The following is a 21,188-nucleotide window of genomic DNA, read 5'->3' on the forward strand; positions in this document are numbered from 1 at the left end:
ACCATAATAGTCCACACCCAAATACAAATTATAAGAGGATTATCTTCCATCATCGATATACAGATACACGTTTTCCTCTGTTAGCAAAGATGAGCAATTGTGTCAACTCAAGACAGGTGCCAACCAAGCTCAATCTTGCCTTGGCAAATGAGTAGCAAAACAGCGTGTGGTTTAAGAGTTAAGACTGCTGCATTTAAATTTGGCTCTACAATGCATCACCTGAGTAACTGACTTAACATCGTAACACACCGGCGAACCTGGGCCATTTACTCAACATCTTCTGAATTCTCCTCTACCAAACGGCATAATGAAACAGGTTTTACAGCCTCCTATTCTAAGCCCCCAGCCAGAAATGTCACATGTCTCGGAATTTTTTCTTAATTTTGGAAAGTAATACTGTATATATGAACACCCCATCAAGGGTGGAAACACTTGATCATACAGTCATACACACTGACATTTCTGCAGCTAAACAGATGAATGTTCAATTTGTGGGATAAATAAAGACCCTGGAGTAGCCTTCTCTCATCCGGTTCAGGCCCTGCAGCTACATTAGCTTTGCCCCAAACTTCAGGAAACTGGTGATTTTCAGAGCCTTTTGAACTTCAGAAGCGTATGTAAGAGATCATGGATCTGCAGTACCTACTTCCCTTGGAGAGACAGCATGGCAATGAAGTTCTTATTCATCCCAGTGCCGGGCACAGAGGTAGCACTAAAAATATTGGTCACTGTTCCAAAATGTATCTCAATGAGATACAAGATCCTGCAAGCCAGCTAAGGGATTTAGCTGACTTGGGTTAGCCCGGGGTGGGAGGAGGTAGGATAAGGGTAAGCACAGGTCAGAAGGGAACCTAAGACAATTACGCTAATTAAAGTAAAACAAAATGACAGCTTACTGCCCATAAATTGCGAGACAATAATGCATGTGTCACACTGAACTCTTAAGTAAACATTAACTTCCTTTCAAAAACAAGGAGTTTCTTCAGGAGTTAAGATCTAAAGATACTTAACTTCTGCTTCACATGTGGTTTCGTACTTACAACTCTAAACCGTTTTCTTCCTAAAAGTGGGTCTGATAGTAAAGATTTTGCTCCAGGTAGGACCAAAACTGGTTTCTCCTGGGGCGGGGGGGAGGGGGGCCAAAATTTGAGAAGTTAAATAGTAAATGGAAAAAAGTATGTTGAATGAACCCTATCTCCCCAATGACCGAAGTTCAATTTGCCCCTTCCTCACCTCCCTGTTGTACTGGCTTTCCTGACCCAAACTCCTAGAGAAACTGTAAAATTGAACAGGAAGAATGAAGAAAACTATCATTTGTCAAGTACTACTCGGTACCAAGCTGGGCTGTGTACTTTCCACGTACCCCTATTTTCACAGTCTACAAGGCAACAGTTATCCACCTCATATTGATAAGAATATTGAATTGCTAAGTGGGTGAACCATGATTCCAATTCTGGTTTGGCTAACTCAAAACCCACAGGCTATCTGCACTAGACCACCTTGTCAGAGGATATGGAACTCTTCTCACATTCTTGACTACTGTCTTCGTTTTTTCTTTCCTTTTTTAAAAGATTTTACTTATTTGACAGAGAGAGATACAGCAAAAGAGGGAACACAAGCAGGGGGTTAGGGCAGAGGGAGAAGCAGACCCCCCACTGAGCAGGGCACCCGATGCGGGGACGCTGGGATCATGACCTGAGCCGAAGGCAGACACTTAACAACTGAGCAACCCAGGCGCCCCTTCTTCTGTATTTTCCTATCAAATATTTTTTTAAGTGGACATAATAATATGGGATTTATATTCTCTCTCAGAGTAAGGGCATTTTAGTTGTTTCTATGATCCCAAACTGAAAATGTAGTTACAATTTTATCTTGTCTCTGAAAAAATAAGGAAAGAGACCTCCATAAATTACCAGCATCATCTTTAGTTTAAGAAGATATTTATAGGGACGCCTGGGTGGTTCAGTTGGTTAAGCAGCTGCCTTCGGCTCAGGTCATGGTCCCAGCATCCTGGGATCGAGTCCCACATCGGGCTCCTTGCTCAGCGGGGAGCCTGCTTCTCCCTCTGCCTCTGCCTGCCATTCTGTCTGCCTGTGCTCGCTCTCTCTCCCTCTCTCTCTCTGATAAATAAATAAAATCTTTAAAAAAAAAAAAAAAGAAGATATTTATATACATATTACATTGTGTTTTCAACAAGCAACATAATTATACTCAAGGAACTTTCAGGTTGGTAGAGATTTTAAGGCTAAAATATCTATTTAGTTGAGTAACTAACCATTTGGGTCATAAAAATTTTTATGGGGTATGAGCTCCAAAATGTCCCTCTATCGCCACTTCAGAGTTTAATGACCTTTTAGGGAGTGTCTTCTTTATGACAAATTAAAATTGCCCCTTCTCTAAGTGAAGCTCATTCTACTTAGGTTGGACTTTCAAGGAGACAACTTAAGGCTCTCTCTAACGCACCTGTCATTTTGCTGCTTTATTATTTTTACCCAAAAGTTTGTAACAGAAAATAAATAAATAAAGACAAGTACAAATGAATTTAAAAAGATTTTAAGGTGTTTCTCCCCCTCTTTCTCTAAACTAAACATGTAACTTCCACGAGTTGTTCCTCACTCCTGTCAATGCTCATTTTGCTGCCCTTTCCAGTGCCTCTCCTATGGCTCTGTGTCCATAATGAGCTACAGAGAAAATAATTGAATATTATTAATTTAAAGTGATCAGTTTAGCACTCTAAACTAAAAGCTCAATGACCTAAGTTTAAGAAAAAGAATACTCCAGAGTCATGTTCATTTTTAAAAGTACAAAACTGTTGACACATATTCAATTTGTAGAATGCTATGATTTGAGTTCAGACAATTACTCTCATCTTGAATGTCTGTGATTAACTTTTAACCATTATTAAATTTCATGATGTTTCAGCTGGACCACTGAGGGGATTTATCTTCTATTTGCAGATAAGTAATTCTATAATAAGTAATTACAGTAAGTAATATTGTACTGTTACAATACAATGAGGCTTTAAATGCATACTTGAGTAAGGGGAAAACATACTTTGGAATCTATATTATTGAAGACTTTTGAACTCTATATGATGAAGGAACCACGCTTTGACACTGTTAGCATTACTACCACTATCAATGCTGCTCTACCCTAGAATTTTTAAGGCTCTATACACACAAAGAACTTACGGAAATCACTTTTAAGAACTACTGTACTTAACTACCAGACTTGGGATCATGAAATACATTCAATATTTTAAACTGTATTAAAAATGATATTGCTTATTACTGTCACTTTATGGCCAAGACAGAATATATTTAATATGGACAGCTCATACTTTAGTTTTTATAAATTTTTATATTTTTAAAACTATACTATTTTAAAACCAATCATCATTGGCACCGGTCCAAGTGTATCCTGTATACCATGTTAATTCAGTAAATATTGGTGGAAGAGGAAGAGAAGTCAAGGAAAACGCCAAGAGCCTAATTCGTGTTTCTATACTCCCAATGCCAGTAAGAAAAGAGGGCTACAACCTCCATCACAGCTTCCAGCAGGATGTAAGAACAAAGCAAGAAGCAGAGTGTGCTAGTCTAACTTAGAGTCCGTGCAGGGGACAGGGAAACAGGAGAGGGCGGTGGCTCTGAGGTCCCATCTTCAAATGAACCTGCTCTCCAGGCCACCAACATCCCCAAGTGTGGCTCCTGAAGAACTTTTCTGGTTGGAAAATATAATTTGAAAATTACCCATACAATGTGGATAAGAATCTCAGAGGAAGAGTCACAAGACCTAGGCTCACACGCTAGATCTCTTTCTACTAGCTCTGAGCTTCAGAAGTACTCAGTCCTAGTTCCCTTAACCTCAACAGGGAGACAACCCCTACCCTGTATGATGACGACAAGTTGAGAAAAGCTAAATGAGATGGGAAACACACAAAACAAGCTTGTCAGGCGTGATCTACTGTGCGAGTGTGAAATACAGTATGATCGCGGTTTTATATGCTGTGTTACATGTAAAAACACTTTCCCTTCCCTACCACTCCCCCTTATCAAGGCAACTTCCTTATTTCACAGACAACAAAGCGATCCAGTGCTACCAAAATGAAAGGAGGTCCAAAAATTGGATTAAAAAGAAAAAAGTTGGAAGAACAGACGCATAGACTTGTTCTCCACTGCTTCTCCAGATAACTCAAGGTCAGTTCACCCCCCCACTACTTTCCAAGAGAAGGACTCCACTGACACATCTGTTAGTTATTTTAAATGTCCTCTGAGCTATTTTAAATAAACCTTATTTGTAAGCACTTGTAGAAATATACAAAATATAAAAAAAAAAACTCTTTTCCCCAAGCCTATACTAGCTTTCACAATTATTAGGTAGGATATCAACATCCATATCAGATGCCCTCAATCATGAAAACTGAATAATAAGGAAAAACATCAAATTCACTTGTTTAATACAGACAACTCAAACAGCTTGAGATTTCTGGTAGAGATTTCTGGTAAGACTTCCCTAGGGGTGGTATTTGGAAGAGCGGATACTCTTTAAATACACTATCTGTGGCAAAGCTCTGGAATTAGCACTCCTAAACATAAATGCACAACTTTTGGTTACAAATCATGTTACAAAGACCTTGAGACACAAAGCTACTCAATATATCTTTCTTGCAACTTTATATCCATAACAAAATATTGGGAAATGTATAGGAGAATTTCTGATGCACCCTGTGGAAAACTTTAACCACAGAATTGAGATGAACGATACCGCTCCAGCTTATTTTTCTTGAATCTTGGTTAAGTCTCTTACTCGGTAGATTGTGCAATTATCTTCCCACAGAAGCTGAAGATTAAAGAAATATTAAAATAGCAATGTTTTATCATATTGAATGGGCTGACAACTGCATGTCAACCATGTGGAAATCTAAGTAATGTGGGTGCAAACATAACCTCAAAGACCAATGATGACGTACAGCTTACACGTACTCAGACTCGACACTATCCCTCTGATGCTGGCCCCCACCACTCACCTGACCCCTACCCCTGCTCTTTTCACCTTTCTGAATGCCAGTGGAAGGTCTCTCTTTAAAGGACCCTTGTAGCGGAAGCGGAAGTCCACACACCAAGCTGCTTGCCTTCCTACGTGCCCGCCCATTATTGAGTAGGAGAATTATGACATCAGCAGCATGTTCGCCCACATCCCCTGATCCACACGCTACCATGTCACAGGATGGATTTCCTAAGAAGAGCTGCTATCTTTACTACCTTTAATTTGAATTTATTCTGATATAGGCTTGATGTTTGGTGATCTATGAAACAACAGCGGAAATGCACATGGCATTTAGTTGCTCTTCTGTTGACGGCCATGTTAGAACGTCAAACCCAGACACCATGCAGGGTCCCACACGGGTACTAAAGGGTGGGAAAAGACTCACTCAACAGTCTCAGATTTATGCTCCCGGTAAACCACCCTGAGCAGCACCTAGAATTTCACGTTGTTAGAGCTGTTAGTTAGAAGTGTGTGTCAGTGCACAACTTTCAATGCAGCCTGCCTTTAATCCTACTTGGGGCAGGCCGGGGAGATGGGCTCTCTTGTGCTTTCCACAGGCCTGCGGAAAGCTAAGCCCGCCAAAGTATTTACAAATAACTGTAACCAAGGGCATCCGGCTGACCCAGTCAGTAGAGCGTGCAACTCTCGGCCACAGGGTCAGGAGTTCAAGCCCACATTGGGCGTAGAGCTCACTAAATAAATAAATAAAATAAAAAGTAACCACAAGCAGTGAAAGAAAATAAAGTTCCTCACCATATGAACCATTGCCAACCATCAAGACACGAAAAACCAATCCCAAAATCTTATATATAAAAACTGCTTTAAAAAGATTTGGACATGAGACCCCATTTGAGACACATTAAAATACTGTGCTTTGTGTACCTAGAGTTCATAAGTTATAGAGGACATGTGATCAATTACCTCATATTCCTTCCACGAGCCAAACCCAATGTATTCTCTACCATAAAAATGCCAGAATGACCAAGTTGCCTAAAATATTAAAAGCAAAGAGAATTAGGTTAATGTTAAAAATAAATTCTTTGCTACCTACAAGTTATGTAATTATCTGTGGGTAAATATTAACTGCCATACAACTGGATTATTTTTTAAATACGTCTTTGCATCACTGTGATCTATATTTTTAAGTTTCCTATTTAGAGAAAAAAGAAACTGTTTTGACTAGACAGGGAAGGAGAGAGAATTTTTATTTTTCAAAGAATAAATACACTAATAATCAGGAAAAATACAAGTCAGGGGAAAGAATGGAGAGAAGAATTCTTTGAAAGAATCTGTACCTCTAAATTGTGAAGACAGGAGACCAAAGAGATCGAGAATCAGCTTGCTAACTTATTGTCTGGAGAGAAGCAAAAGCAAGAATGGATTAGCAGCTGACAGACCTCTGCTCATTCCTTAAAAATAATTAACTAAGATTTGTTTCTTTAAAAAAAAAAACAAGCAAAAACAACACCTAAATAGGTCACAAAGCTGAAGAAATTAAGAAATACATGATTACTCAGTTTTATGAAAAATTTGAAAAGAAATCTTTGGCTCAGGGGAGAACACGCACAATTACTTTTAAACTAATGATTTTTATTTGCTACTAAATTAACTTTAGGGTAACGCTGAAATACAAACACATATTTAAGTGTATTTGCTTATTGTATATGTTCACACTCTTTTTGCCCTAAATTTGACCCATGGTACCAGAGATGAATTTAGTCAAGAGTATATCTGATCACTTAGTCAACCAAAAACAGCATCATAGCTGCCTGGCATGATATAGTTTTGTTTGTTTTCTTTTTTTCTTTAAGGGTAAAGATGACATTAAGTGACGGTTGCCATCAATTTTTATGTTGGTCCATTATACTTAGAAAAATAACACAGAAAACAGGCACAGCTGAGTATATATGAACAGGCAACCGTCTAAATACACAGATTTGGGGTTACTTGAACAAGACAAGGATCACGAAAATAATCACAGGTGTTTGCTGTGTACTTAGCCGATTACAACTCAGATACAATAAAAAGTGCAATAATCCACACTAATGAACACACCAGAGTTATCAAAAAGAACTTGGCAATTGTAACCCTATTATCAGATTTTCCTGTTACTTTGTTGTCATTATGAAACACAGGATATTTTCTGACATGATGTATTATACACGATTATTATAAACTACGTGACTAAACAGTATTTTGGAACAACTTTGAACCCCAGGACTGAGTTTTATGTACCTACCTATTAGATGTTTCTAAGATAATTCTACTGGCTCCTTTGTTTTTTTCCTCCAGTGACCCTCCCTGACATGTAACTTGTTAAGTGAATACCAAGTGAGAAAACTCAAGCTCATCCACAGTCATCTGTGTCCTCTACTCCTCTCCAAACAGGTGACAAGCAGAATGTCCTCTCTGAACACCTTTCACCCCCTCATCTGATAGGAACATAAGTGCTCCGGATCTCTTCCTTTCTTGAATGATCACGAGTTCCTCAGCCACCGTCACAGTTCACTGATGATGCAAATGTGTGCTTGCCACTGATCGTTTTATTTTTTCTAAAAGACTTTGAGAGAGACAGCACAAGCAGGGGAAGGAGCCGAGAGAGACAGGAGCCGAGAGAGCCAAGCAGGGAGCCCGAAGACATAGGGCTCAATCCTGGGACCCTAGAATCATGACCTGAGCCAAAGGCAGATGCTTAACCCACTGAGCCACCCTGGTGCCCTCCACTGATCATCTGCCAAACTTAAAATCTGATTCATTTCTTAAAGCCTGTTCTCATGTAATAGGATTCAATTATTCATTTAAGAAACAACCGCAGCTATTCTAGGTCCCACCACACAAATATTAAATGCACACAGTCCTGACGCACTACCTCGCCAATCACAGTAATATGCTTCCCCCTCAAGGCCCTAACAGTGGCCCCCCGAGAACTCATTTTCCACCCTTCTTCTCACATCTCTGGCACAGCTGTTCAAATACCTTCATCTTGTCCTTCCACATTTATTGAGTGGCTGCCGTGGGCCTGGTGACATGCTGATGGCTGGTTAGGAGAATATAATGGTGGCCAGTCACTTGGCACTCACCCCCCATCTCGCCTGCCCCAACCCCCCGCCGGACCACCCTGACTTTTTCAATGGCAGTACCTGTCCTGCAACCCAGTGAGCTTTCACCTTTCTCACTCCGTCTTCTCATACCCCACAACTCACTAGGAAACACATCCTGCTGATCTGTCATTCCCGTCAGATAATCCAGTCCAGCACTACCCTGAGACCCAGGGAAAAGGGGCCACTGCGCTGGGCCTTGCGCTTTAAACTCTGGCCAGATACTTCCCCATAAAATGAGAAATCTGCTCAGCCCAGGGCCATGCTCTCTGACTCTACCTCCGCAAACTCCCAGGACTCGAATTCCCTTGCGGAGCCCCAGACGTTCATTCCCTGGGCAAATGGAGATGCAGGCACACCCACCTCCAGGCCCAAGAGGTGGTCAAGACACAGCTGGCTTGCGAAGAGTAGGGCATGCGGACTTGCTTCGGCAAAGAGTCTAGGAGATGGGAAAAAGGAGGTGGACTGCAGGACAGGGGCAGGGTGACAGAAGGCCAGTTCTCTCTTTGCCACTATATTCTAGAACAGAACTGCTAAAAAATCTGAGAATTCTAAATGGTCATCCATCTCCTTACAAAACTGTATACTGGTCAAATCAGGAGGTAGAGCATATTTTACTTAATGGTTAACTAATCCGCAGCATTTAAGTATGCAGAGATATAATGAGTGTGCTCCATTTGCATTCTTACATCCGCAAGTGTTAGGAATGAAACAGGTTTCCACATCCTACTTCCACTCATCTTCACGAGAAACTACCGAACAATGACTATTGCAATGTAGTGCAGAGGCATAGCAGTAAAAGGAGCATGAACAGCATCTCTCACTGAAGATCCTAGCATACAGCACAGGAGGCGCTTCTAATCTATACCAAATTCGTTCACACCCTTCGTGTTACTTAGGACACCGCCCCTCAACTACCCCAGTCAGTTATCTACCTCTTATCCCTGAACTAAAAGTAAAAGCGTCGCAGAAGGATTCTAACCAAGTTCTTTCTGAAACCAAAGCCCAGGTTCTTCTCCTTAAACTTCCTTTCAGATGACTGCGAGAAGTTTACCTGGCTTCAGACCCCCGCCCTGCTCATCTACGCAGGTCTGTCAGATTCATCTCCCTACAGCGCCATATTCACCTTCACAGGATCCTCTGGTCAGTTATACTCCGTCCAGTTAAGTTCTAAATCCTCAGTTGATTTTCCTTTCCACTCCCTCTGCTTCATTATTTCCCAAGGAAGGCTTCATACCACAACGATACCTGCCTCTCCCTCTAGCACACGCTTCCTTCTCACAGCCCATACACCTTCCAGATGTACCTCATGTCTTCCCTCCTTCCCTGAAGACTTCTCTAAATTCACTCCAGACCAGTTTCTGTGAGTCCCCATTTTTGTGAACCCCCAAAGTACCGACGGTCCCTGTGCGCTCAGCATGGAGGGAACCACAAAGGACAGAATACAGCGTTTGACTTCAAATCCCTTCATGGAGCTAATCTTGTTGGAAGGCAGCATAAGAAGGGTCTGGTCAAGTCCCTCTAGAGCACTTGGCTGGAAATCTGTTGGAGCATATATTAGCATGGGCTACCATGTTATGTCTGCATAATAATTAGCAGTCACTCTTCTATGATAAGCAGAATTTTGGGTCACTTAGATCTTAAACTTTTTGAGAATCACGAAGAACTTTGGTTTCTGTGTATTATGTCTAGTTTGTCAGCTCTCCTTCCACCCCCTGAAAAAAGCCAGAGTTGTAGTTTCTGCTCATTTCCATAGTGTAAATACACCTGACACGGCTGGTATTGAGCTAGCAACGGGACATCGGAATGTGGTGTTAAGAGGAGACGAGCAACACTGACTCTCTCCAACTGGTACTGACCGGCTTCAGTCTGTCACTAGTACGTGTCAACATATCAGGAAATAAAATGGGGAAAGGTAATAACTATTTCTTAATTCAAAAATTACAATAAAATCACTATATCTTAACATAAACTTATTTTTATGAAGTATATCTAGGTCTTCCAAAAGATTTAATGGGAAAAGTGGTGTTGTTTTACATTTTTACACACTTCCTTGAATGTCTTGCTTTGATAAAAGACAACTGGCTTCTCCCATCGACTTCCACACTCAATCTGCTGCTTTGATTGAATATATTAAGAAAATGCAGTCTCACGTAGACATTTAGTTTTAAAAGGAAGGACGACCCTAGGTATGCTCCCTTCACATTTTGAACAGCATTCATGTACAGTCTTTAATTTGCACCAAACACTTTGGTGTGAAAAGACCTTACTGATCGTGTGTTACCTAGCAATTCCTCCATATGAATAACTCTAACTTCAGACCACACTGAAAAGCAAGTTTATGCTATTTCATATGCATGTGTGTATATATTTGCACACACATGTATATACATGTGTACACACACACAAAGCATGGCTCCTCAGTTCAACCACTCAAAGTGGTAAGAATATCAAGGAAGAAAAAGATAACGTGCAAAAGACCAACTGAAAACTTCCTTTGTAGGAGCAAAAAAAATTCTATACAGAGAGAATATTTATGAAGCTAATGCATGAATCTTCACTGAACTGGGCATAATATTCAATTAAACATAAAAGGTATAATTATGTTCCACATTTTTACAAGTGGACAGGTGTACCTTATGTACAAGATGACAAGTCAGAGTTACTTATTCACGGATGTCAAACAATGGCTTCTATCAGAAGAGACTCCTATTTCGTTTGACTCTGAAATTCAGAACTCCCCAACTTAATGTGTTTGGCAATATTTAATTCTTCAAAACTGATATCATTAAACGGCTTAACAATGTAAGCACATACATCATACTCAGGGAGAAAAAAATTCATTGATTTAAAACTAACGGAACTACTGGTAACAGCTAGTGGTTTTATCTGAAAGACTGTATCTATGTGACATTAAATGCCATTTTTCCCTGGCTCTAAGTATCACAGTAGCCTGGCATTCCCCCTCTTAAAATATCAAGGCAACATTAAGCATTAAGCACGTTCTGTACCTCCTCCTTTCCTTAAGCTTAGGCTGAAATTACCTTCTTCAAAGAATTGAAACAGGATAGCCATTGCCTAAACCAGTGTAATTCCACTAGCTACTTCAAACCATTCTATTTCAAACCACTTCTATTCTTTTGAAAATATTATCTTCTCATTAAATTAAGTGCCTTATGGTCTCTTTAGCAACAACAAACAGAATACATTAAAATGTAAACCCTATCCCATAAACCAATGGTGAGCAAGTTGAACATTTTTTAGGGGCAGGCCACAAAGGAGCAAAGGTAATCGGGTTTTTATGACTCCTCTCTTGCCTTCCTTCTTAGCTGAAGCTCCTGATACTCGTTTCCGGCTCTCCTCTTCCAAGGAGGTAGTGTTAACACAAGATAGGGCACTTTACTCTCTTCTGTTCTTACAGTTCTTTACATGGAAGAAGAATTTGAAGAGAGGCTAAATGCTTAAATGATGTAAGGCTTACTGTACATACTTACTAAAATAAATAAATCTGCTCTAGTCTTTAAATTCTACCCTTTGTGCAGGGAGCAAGTCCTTTCATCTGTCAGCGCATACTGTTCCTTATCACTTATCACTCTTTTCATCTTTAAAGATCCCACCCCGAGATTCGATTCTGTGAAGCTTAAAACATCTCTATCCACTGACCAATGTTGACAATGACTCCACAAAATATATCCTGCATAATATCTCTCTTTGAAAACAACTTTGTTGCTAATTCTACCCAGCTCCGCGTTACCGTTCAGCGGCCACCTTCTTCTGCAAGGCCTTCCTCACAGCCTACCACAGAGAGTGAGCTAAGCTAATGCCAACCCCAGCAACTCTAGACCGTCATGCTAACTTCTCCAGACAGGCTCTTCTCCTTTGAGCTTTCACTTTTTCATTATAGCCCAACTGAATAGGTAATATCCCCATATTTACATAAAAAACCAGAGATCAAAGTAGTTAAGGAATCTGTTCAAGGACAATAAGCTCAAATGACAAAAACAGAACTTGAACTCAAGTGTCCTCTACTCAAAAGACCAGGATGCACACCTTTTCCTGACAGTTTTGCAAGCTGACAGTCCTCATGCAACATGCTTCAGGTGTTGGTCTTTTTTAAGCCGAAAACCTTAGTAGTCATGGATCTTTGTGTACATGGACTAAGCAGACGACTGTCTCACATAGTATAGTTCGGGTCTTTGTGAAAATGTTGTAGTTCCGGGCTAGTACTGCAACAGCCTTCTACCAATACTGTGACTGTCCTGACAAACATCTATAACCAAGATGAGCTGAGGGAGGTAACCTTCCCACAAATCTGCTTCATACCATACCTGTATTGTGTGCTTAAGAGTGAGCTGTGATCTCACACTCACAGACTGAACCACGGGGCATGATGTCCAGGCTTCACAAAGTAGAAGACAGGGACAAGGTCATGAATGGCTAGAATGTGTAGCGGGTCAGGCTACTTAACTGCAGAACTATAACTCAGAATCATCGACAGGATGGTTCCGTAAGTGCTACACAGTCGCCCTGTAAGATACAGATGGAACAGTCAAGCAGCAGTAAAACTTCAGAAATATGACTAAGGTAGCACCAGCCACACCCCAATTTTTTCTCTAGAAAAGAAAACAATTCACTGCTGTGAAAGGGAAGCCTAAATTCAAGTGTTAAACTCAGTGTGGCTCTACTGGCTTATTAAGGGATAATGAGTATTAAAAATATTTCAGAAATTAATAATCTAGTTGGTAAAACGTCCAAAAAGTTTGAGTTCTGCCTGGGAAAGGCAGTATTTGCATTGGATCGGAATAGCAATTCATTATTTAGCAGAAACAAGCCACTCTGGGGGCACTCTGGGGGTGCCATGATCCCTGGATCTATGCTGCTTCATAACAGATCCTCTAGCAGGAAGCTAGTGATAATATTAGGTAGGGGCATTAGAATATCTTAATGGGAAAACGCCACTGCTGATAAATATTATTATAGAAATGCAAAAGAGCACACCACTCAGTTACTGATAAACATCTCTACCTAAAGCAAATTTATTATAAAATAATAATAATAATAATAATAATAATGTTTGTACACCAGTTACTTGTTCTATGCCATGTGCTTGCTTAGGAGGTTGATTTTACCTTTAGCGGAAGCTGTGTATTTTCTAATCTGTTTAGGGCAGCTGTCAAGTAATCAGAGTGAGCGGTGCCATTTTAATAAGGAAGTCTTTTAATGAAATATAATAGGTCACAAATACCTAATTTCTGCTCTTTACTGTAATTGCCAGTCTTTACTGTAACTGCCACTTTAACAATCTTTTCCAAATGCTGACACAAAAGATGAACAAATCAAGGGTATTAGCATGTGTGTGTATTTACAGCTTATTGCTGTCAAAGGCTGTAGCTCCACTCCCGACTCCCAGCAGCTACAGGAAGATCTGTTTCTTCTGACCGAGGCATCCTGTTTCGGGTTATGAGTGCGTCTGAATTAATCTCTTTTTCACAGCTACACAAGCACACACATACTCAAGAAGACACAGGAGACAGGTTGACGAAGTTCTAGCACAATATGACACCTTCGGGGATATGACAGACACTTTCACTGTCACTGTGGAGGACTGGACATTTTTACTACTTTCTTCTTCTTCAGTAAGTCCTCGGCACCACCAGGTATTGGCTCACAATTTCAAAAATCATTGTTTCTATATAGTTCAAATAGCCTGGTCTTCAGAACAAATTTTTTAAAATAAATAAAAGCAAGTATTGGTTTTCTACGCATGGGCACGTAAGTTGCGATCATGAAACTCCAAGGAGTTGCTGCAAAATCAAAAGAGGAGATCACAAACAGAGAAAACACAAACGTGACTTTTTATTTTTAAAAAGCACATTCACTGTAACTGTTTTACCAGAGCTCAGTTCTAAGTTTATGATTAAAAAGTCTTTAAAAAAAAAATTCCCTGAAAACTTCTTTACATGATAATCCTTTTTTACTTTTTTTGGGGGGGGGCATACTATTTTTTTGTGACCAGTATCATTTTCAATTTGGTACTATTCTTGCTATTCTAATATGAGAAGTCCTCTGCACAAACAGTAGTAGTTTTATACAAAGTTTGCCCATTTTTGAAAGGGTAAGCTTCCCCAAATCAAACTAGCTAACTGTGAAAAGAAAACCATGACAACTGTTTGTACCTCTTGCTTTATTATTACATCCGGCCTGGTCACTCTTAGAAATTCAATCTATTATGGTTGCTAGGAGTCTGTTGCCGTGCAACATAGAAGGGTATGCTGGGCTTTCAGGCTAAGGAGTGCTAATAAACCTGTAGGCTCCCCTCTAGGAGTCTGACCAGTATGCTTAAAGGGCTTAATACTTTTCAAGAGTGATTGGCCCACAATTCAAGACACATCCTATTAAAAACAAGTCACACTGAGAGATTTCTAACAAAGGAACAAAATGCTAAACATACACAAATATTCAAAATGTATCCTCAGAATCCCTAACTAATTTGGTAAAACAAATAAAGAACAGAATATGATCTACATTTCAATTATACCACCTACCATCCCCAAGTTTTTATTTCCATACAGTCCCCTAAAAGGTTATAACGGATATAAATGAATGGAGAAAGTTTCAGGGAGGGGTAAAAAAAAAGTAGTACTAAGTATCTTCAACTTTGATTTAAAAAAATGTGTGTGTGTGTGTGTGTGTGTGTATCAGACTTATATAAAGTCCAATAAGAGAAAAATAAATGAAAACTAGCAATCCAGAAGTACTGAAATCAACAAAACTAAATAGCATTCTCCCCACAACCCTGGGCCACAAAAAACACTAAAAAACAAAAAACAAAAACAACAGAAAAAAACCACTGAGAAACTGAAGAAACTCCAAATTTCATTTTATTATAAAAGCAGATAAATTTTTTGGTTTTCTTTTTACCCCTTTTGGTAATGATTTTAAATTAATTCCAAATCTATTCTACCCCATCATATGCATACTCTAGAACTTTAAAGATTAACAAGAAGTTATTCACAGAAGTTCACTACAATTAGACAGCATTACTTGAATGTAAATGAGAAGAAAAAAGATAGCAGTGTCTACCAATAAAATACTTCTACCAAATTACGTGAAAAAGAGTTGAAAAGTGGGCAGAGGATAAGAGAGGAATTCGCTCTACTTCAAAAGAAAAAACTGTATTGACTTTTATTTACTTATATTAGATATTAGGCCTTTTCCATAAAATATTTGAAGACAAAAGTAGATAAAGCTGATTTATCATAAAATACCAAAGACCATAAAGATAAATAAGAATAACATGATTATACGATCATTACCTTAACTATGAATATTCGTCCAGAACTGTCTAAGGATATTTTGGCTATACTGACACTGCCTGCAACTTTTGCAAGTTATAAATAAAAATTTTTTTAAAAGCCAGGCAACATCTTCTCCACGCCCGTCGCAATATTTAGCCACTGTATCTAACTACTCTGAACTGGGAGCACTTTTTAAAATAATCTGTCAACTGCAGTACCAGATCTTTTTTAAAGAGCCACCTGTCCTTCCCAATAGTTGTTTCTATTTCTTCTTGGTACAAACCACAGGAAGCAGAGTAAAGGAATTTAACTATTTTTTCTAAAGTCCCAAGAAACACCAAACAGAGGAATGCAGAACAACCACCCAAAAAAGAAAGACAAAGAACCCAATAATAATGGAGCGCGGACTCGGGCCAAGAGGTGGAAAGGCAGCATCTGACGGAGGACCAGACTGAGGCAGGAAGAGAAAGGGCTGGCTAACAAGGCAGAGAATTCAAACAGCCTCTAAGTAAAGCCAAGCCGAGCAGAACAGAGCAAATGGGAGGAAAGAGACAGAAAGGATGACAGACAAGAATGTGTTAGAAAGAGATAACTGAAAGAAAATTTGCATACAGAAACAGGGACTCATTTCACACATGTGGAAATAAAAACCAAACATGAGAATTTTATATCCAATAATGTTATTTTCCTTGATCCATCCTTATTTTGTAAGAAGGCGTGCATGCAACAACTCAGAAAACGTTCTTAAAAGCAGTGATATCGGTAACGTTCATGATGTAAAAGCCAACTGGTTAGTTAACCTGAGGACTCAGTTTTACAATGAAGTCATTTGAATACTTTCCAATTCTCGCTTCGGGTAAGAAAAATTTCACTTAATTCCAAAGCTGCAAGACCTAACATGTGAAAACCTTATTAAAAGTAATAAAAATGATTTTCCCAAACAAGAACAAAACATGAAAACCCACACACCACACGTATGTATATGCACACACAGTAGTTAATAAAGTTATTAGAGCCGCATTCGACTTATGAGTTATCTCGTTCACAGGGTCTGTGCTGGGCAAATGTGCACATTTTTAACACAGGGACTTACTAGCTGGTCAGCTGCTAGTCAAGCGCAGTTAAACCATCCTGGGAGAATCTGCTCTGAAAGAGCCCAGGTTCTAAACTGGCTTCCTTAATACTCAGGTCCTGTCAGGCACTATTAACTAAAACGCAGTGGGGCAAAAAGAACAAAAATTTTTAAAAATGAGAATGGATGTCCCATTGTGGAAGTGTTATTGAAAAGAGCCTTCTGGTGTTTATTGGTATTTTATGTCTTTACAATCATAAAGCTGCAATAATCACAAATGTGGCATACCTAAAAGAAACCAAAGGAGTAACCATAGAGAACAACATATCCAACCGCGGAATTAAGCCTCTTTTTTGCACATAGCAGTTTTCTACAATTTGTAACACCCTTTCATATTCGATCCATTTCCCCACACCCACCACCTTCCTAAAAAAAAAAAAAAAATCAAAGACCCTCTGTGAATGCTGAATATTTACTGAATTCTGAATTTTAAATATCATAAACTTTTTGTCAAGAATTGTAGGTTCTTTGATAAATCACATAATTGGGGTAAATAGCCAATGAATTTCAGGTTATTCTTTTCAGACTGTATCTTATCAAGTATAAAAAGGAATCATAATGACAGCCATAAATACAACATTATTGCTCTTTCTTGCTGACAGAGTATTTCCCAAAATGCATTTTTTCATATAATCTCTATAATTTCTTTGGCCAATGTCAAAAGGAAGTTTTTAAATATTAAACTGTATAAAAGGAATGTGACACAAATACCCGATTAGAAGAGAGAGATCAGTTAAAAACATATTTTAAAATTTCTTAAAAGCCACTTTCACTTTTTACCTACTACTACTCACTTTTATACATTTAAAAATTTGAAAAAAGGTACTGGACCAACTGATAAAAAGGCAGAGTCCTGGATCAAGTGATTTCTGCAATGCGTAACTGAGGATACCGAAAAGAAGGCATCTTGAGGTACCTCCCAGGAATCCCAGGGACAGTTTCAGCGGTATCACATTTAAAATGCCCCAAACTTCGAAGACATATTATTTCACAATGCGGGGGGGAGGGGGCAAATACACAAAAAACTTGTTAGAAACCCTAAAAAGAAACGAAGCCGTCTTCATGAAGAGGTAAATGTTACTCTCTCACAGAGGCCCAGCAAACTTGTCTCTGTGGGGTCGACGCTACATTCGGAAGACAGGGTAGCTGGGGAGTGACCAGGTACGGCTGAGGCCAGGGTAAGCACGGCTCGTTAACTACCAGAGCAGACTCGTTAACTACCAGAGCAGACTCGTTAACTACCAGAGCAGACTCGTTAACTACCAGAGCACAGTGATGCGTACGTGCCAATCATCCCATGATGCCGTCAAACTGTTCTATGTGTGTCTGCCTTTAGATTCTTCCTTAATAAAAAAAGTTGGGGGGGCAGACAGATACAGATGAGGGGTGACACTAAATTTACGTTCTTTCATTTTGTTACGTATTTGTGCTTCTCCTGGTCGAAATCCCAGGCACTCAAGTTCAACAAACTCCGGCCTACGGGCTGCTACAACGTGGGCGCCTCTGACTCACTTCAGACCCGAACGCCCGGGTGTACCTGCAAGTATAACCATTTCACCAGCCTTTAAGGACGGAAACTAGGATTCGAAATAAATATTATATCTATAATTATGTAAGTTCAAACAGAGAAAGGGAGTTTTTGTTTTGTTTAAGGCTCCACAGCAACTTCTACTTCCTTAACCTAAATACGTTAAAAACACCCTCATATTCTATTACATTATTTTATATAGTTTGTACCATTTTTGAAGTACTCCAATACAGTACAGCAGCCTCACATACTGTCACACGTTACATTTCATAATGGATGACAGGCACATAATGCTGAATATGTGACACTGAACTGAAATGGAAAATATGATTTTGACATTAGTACACTGAAAATCTCATCCTAAAAATACCGGCACGACAATCTATTTGTCAAAATAACAGAATTCGAGACAACTTGCTTCCATTAGTAACTTTTATTTATCTAAATAACCTCTCATTTATGTCTTTTTGCATATAAGAAATTTTACAACTAAATCCAACTCATAAATCCATGATTAAAGAAGACTAGATAATGACGGCGCTGCGCCACACAAACAGTGACGCCAGCTTCACGCATCCGAGACACAGAAGAGCGTCTGAGCACAGACGCCATCCATGCGGCGTCCTCCGCTTGGCCATAACCAACAAAACTATCCACCTAGCTAATTCTAATTTTTAGTTGCCTATCACTTGCGATTTTTTTACTCTGAACAGTTCACATATCAATTCTTTCCAATTCGTTCGGAGCACATTTTGGTGAAAGTCACAGGTGTTACAGAACAGCCCAGCTTGGGAAGCAGGTTAACATGCCCTCGCCTCTCAAGTAAAAAAACACACTCAAAAGAGTCTCTTAATCTGCCTGTTTCCTTCTAGAAAACCACAGTTTTAGTCAAAATATCTCAAAAGAATGCAGAAGTGAAAAGGCTGTGTGTTCAGGGAAAGGCACATTAAAATGATAAAAGGCAAAGAAGAGAAACACAGAAGGGAAAGTCCTATACAAAGACAGACATAAACAATCAGGACACTTTAGTACAGGAGGGAAGGCAACCATCAATTAAATGTTATAAATGTATAAAGTCATAATTGAAAAACTACACAAAATCTACTTCTGTCAGATTTTGTTCTCTGTAAGGTCTTCCCAAGCTCCCTATTTGAAATGGCAAGCCCCCCATCACCTACCCTACGACCTCCTCTCCTTTCTTTCTCTTCCTCCATAGCACTTATAACCGTCTACTGTGATACTCATTCGTGTTCCCTGTTCCTCATTGCCAGTTATGTGAATGCAAGCCCCCTCAAGGCAGAGATCTGATCTGATTTGTTCACTGTGTATCCTCCACAGGGCTTCACTGCTTGGCCCACATTGTATGTGCCAACATTTGCTCAATAAATAAATGGATGAATACAAAAAAGCGAAAATGAGCTTGTACCCCTAACCTGATTCTAGAAATTGAAGGGAACCCCTTGAGTCTGAAGAGAGGATGAGATGACTTCACAGCTGGTAGTAAATTCACCGAACTCATCAACTCGAGATGGTAGTGAGCTAAAATACACAGACAAAAAAGAGGACCGGATCGATCTGTAAATGACAGTTCACATTTAAAAACAAAGATTTTCCCTAAAGCTACCTTAAAGATACAAATGTAGTGATCCGAAGGGGCATGTGCACCCAAATGTTTAACAGTGTCCACAACAGCCAAACTATGGAAAGAACCTAATGTCTATCAACAGAGGAATGGATAAAGAAGATGTGATATATAAATACAACAGAATACTATGCAGCCATCAAAAGAAATGAAATCTTGCCTTTTGCAAAGACATGGATGGAACTAGAGGGTATTGTGCTGAGTGAAATAAGTCAATCAGAGAAAGACAACTATCATGTGATCTCATTGATATGAGGAATTTAAGAGGCAGGGCGGGTGGTTTGGGGGGTAGGAAAGGAAAAAATGAAACAAGATGGGACCAGGGAGGGAGACAAACCATAAGAGACTCTTAATCTCACAAAACAAACTGAGGGTTGCTGGGGGAGGTGGGCTGGGGAGGGATTGGGTGGCTGGGGGATGGACATTGGGGAGGGCATGTGCTATGGTGAGTGCCGTGAAGTGTGTAAGCCTGATGATTCACAGACCTGTACCCCTGGGGCAAATAATATGTTATACGTTAATAAAAATAATTAACAACAAAAAATAAATAAATAAAAACAATAACAAAGATTTTCCAGGGGAAAGTCTCTGCAGTAGACATTAAAGCAAAGAAACCTCCCTTACAATAGTGCAACCCTTAGTGGAATATCACAAATGCAACCACAAATCTAACTGCTGTAACAGGTCCACTCTGATGACACCAGCTGCCTTGGGGTGACCCTGGAACTCGAGTCCTGATTCTGCACTTTTGACATCCCCAACAGGACACTGAAGTTAGGCAACAAAAAGGTGAAACTCAAGAAGCTTGGGGTAGTCCACGTAGTCCCTCAAAAAACAAAGTTCTCATAATGCCCCCACCACGTTTCTCCCATAAGCAGCATCAGGAATTCCCACACCCTGCCACAACCAGAAAAAAAGGAAGAAGGTACGGGATCCTAAAAGTCACTCACCAACTTCTGAAACTAAGAAATCAGTTTTATCAGACACTAAGGAAATCTCCGGCAAGTCTAAAATTTCACAGAGAGAGACACATACACACACACGTACAAGTATGAAATATATATACACCTACAGAGTTACTTAACAAAATGTCATCTGAAAGGTAAAAGAAAAAGAGACTTAAGGTCAGCCGAAATCTACTATAAGATGATGCTGTATGTGAAGAAATACCCAAAATTCATGAATTTATCCCATTACATCCATTTCTAAAGAAACAGCAAATAAATCCATTTGGGGTGGGGGAGAAAAAAAAAAGCATTGCTCTGGTCATTAAAAAATCAGGGCTAGACAAAATCATTAAATGGTTAACCCTGTTTTCTATAATTTGATTAGAGGTGAAGATAACCTGAGATTCAGTAATTACTCACTGATTACTTTCACTAAGAAAGGACATTGGGTTTTGTGCTGAGTTGAAGAAATTATCATGTAGTCTTCTGCCTTCAGG

General features: G+C 39.5%; 1 protein-coding gene across 4 annotated transcripts in view; it reads right to left on the reverse strand.

Moving 5' to 3' along the window:
* The window catches only part of RFX3 (regulatory factor X3), a 282,021-nt gene that overhangs the window by 241,181 nt on the left and 19,652 nt on the right, over positions 1-21,188 (reverse strand). The window contains exon 1 of one of the 4 annotated variants that reach the window (XM_044265971.1): positions 6,342-6,404. The exons of the other annotated variants lie outside the window; for them this stretch is intronic. The gene's annotated coding sequence lies outside the window, so the exon portion shown is untranslated. Of the gene's footprint in view, positions 1-6,341; positions 6,405-21,188 lie in introns of those variants that run through there. 4 annotated transcript variants of the gene reach the window in all.

This window comes from Neovison vison, chromosome 9, assembly GCF_020171115.1.
Source record: "Neovison vison isolate M4711 chromosome 9, ASM_NN_V1, whole genome shotgun sequence".
NCBI lineage: Eukaryota > Metazoa > Chordata > Mammalia > Carnivora > Mustelidae > Neogale > Neogale vison.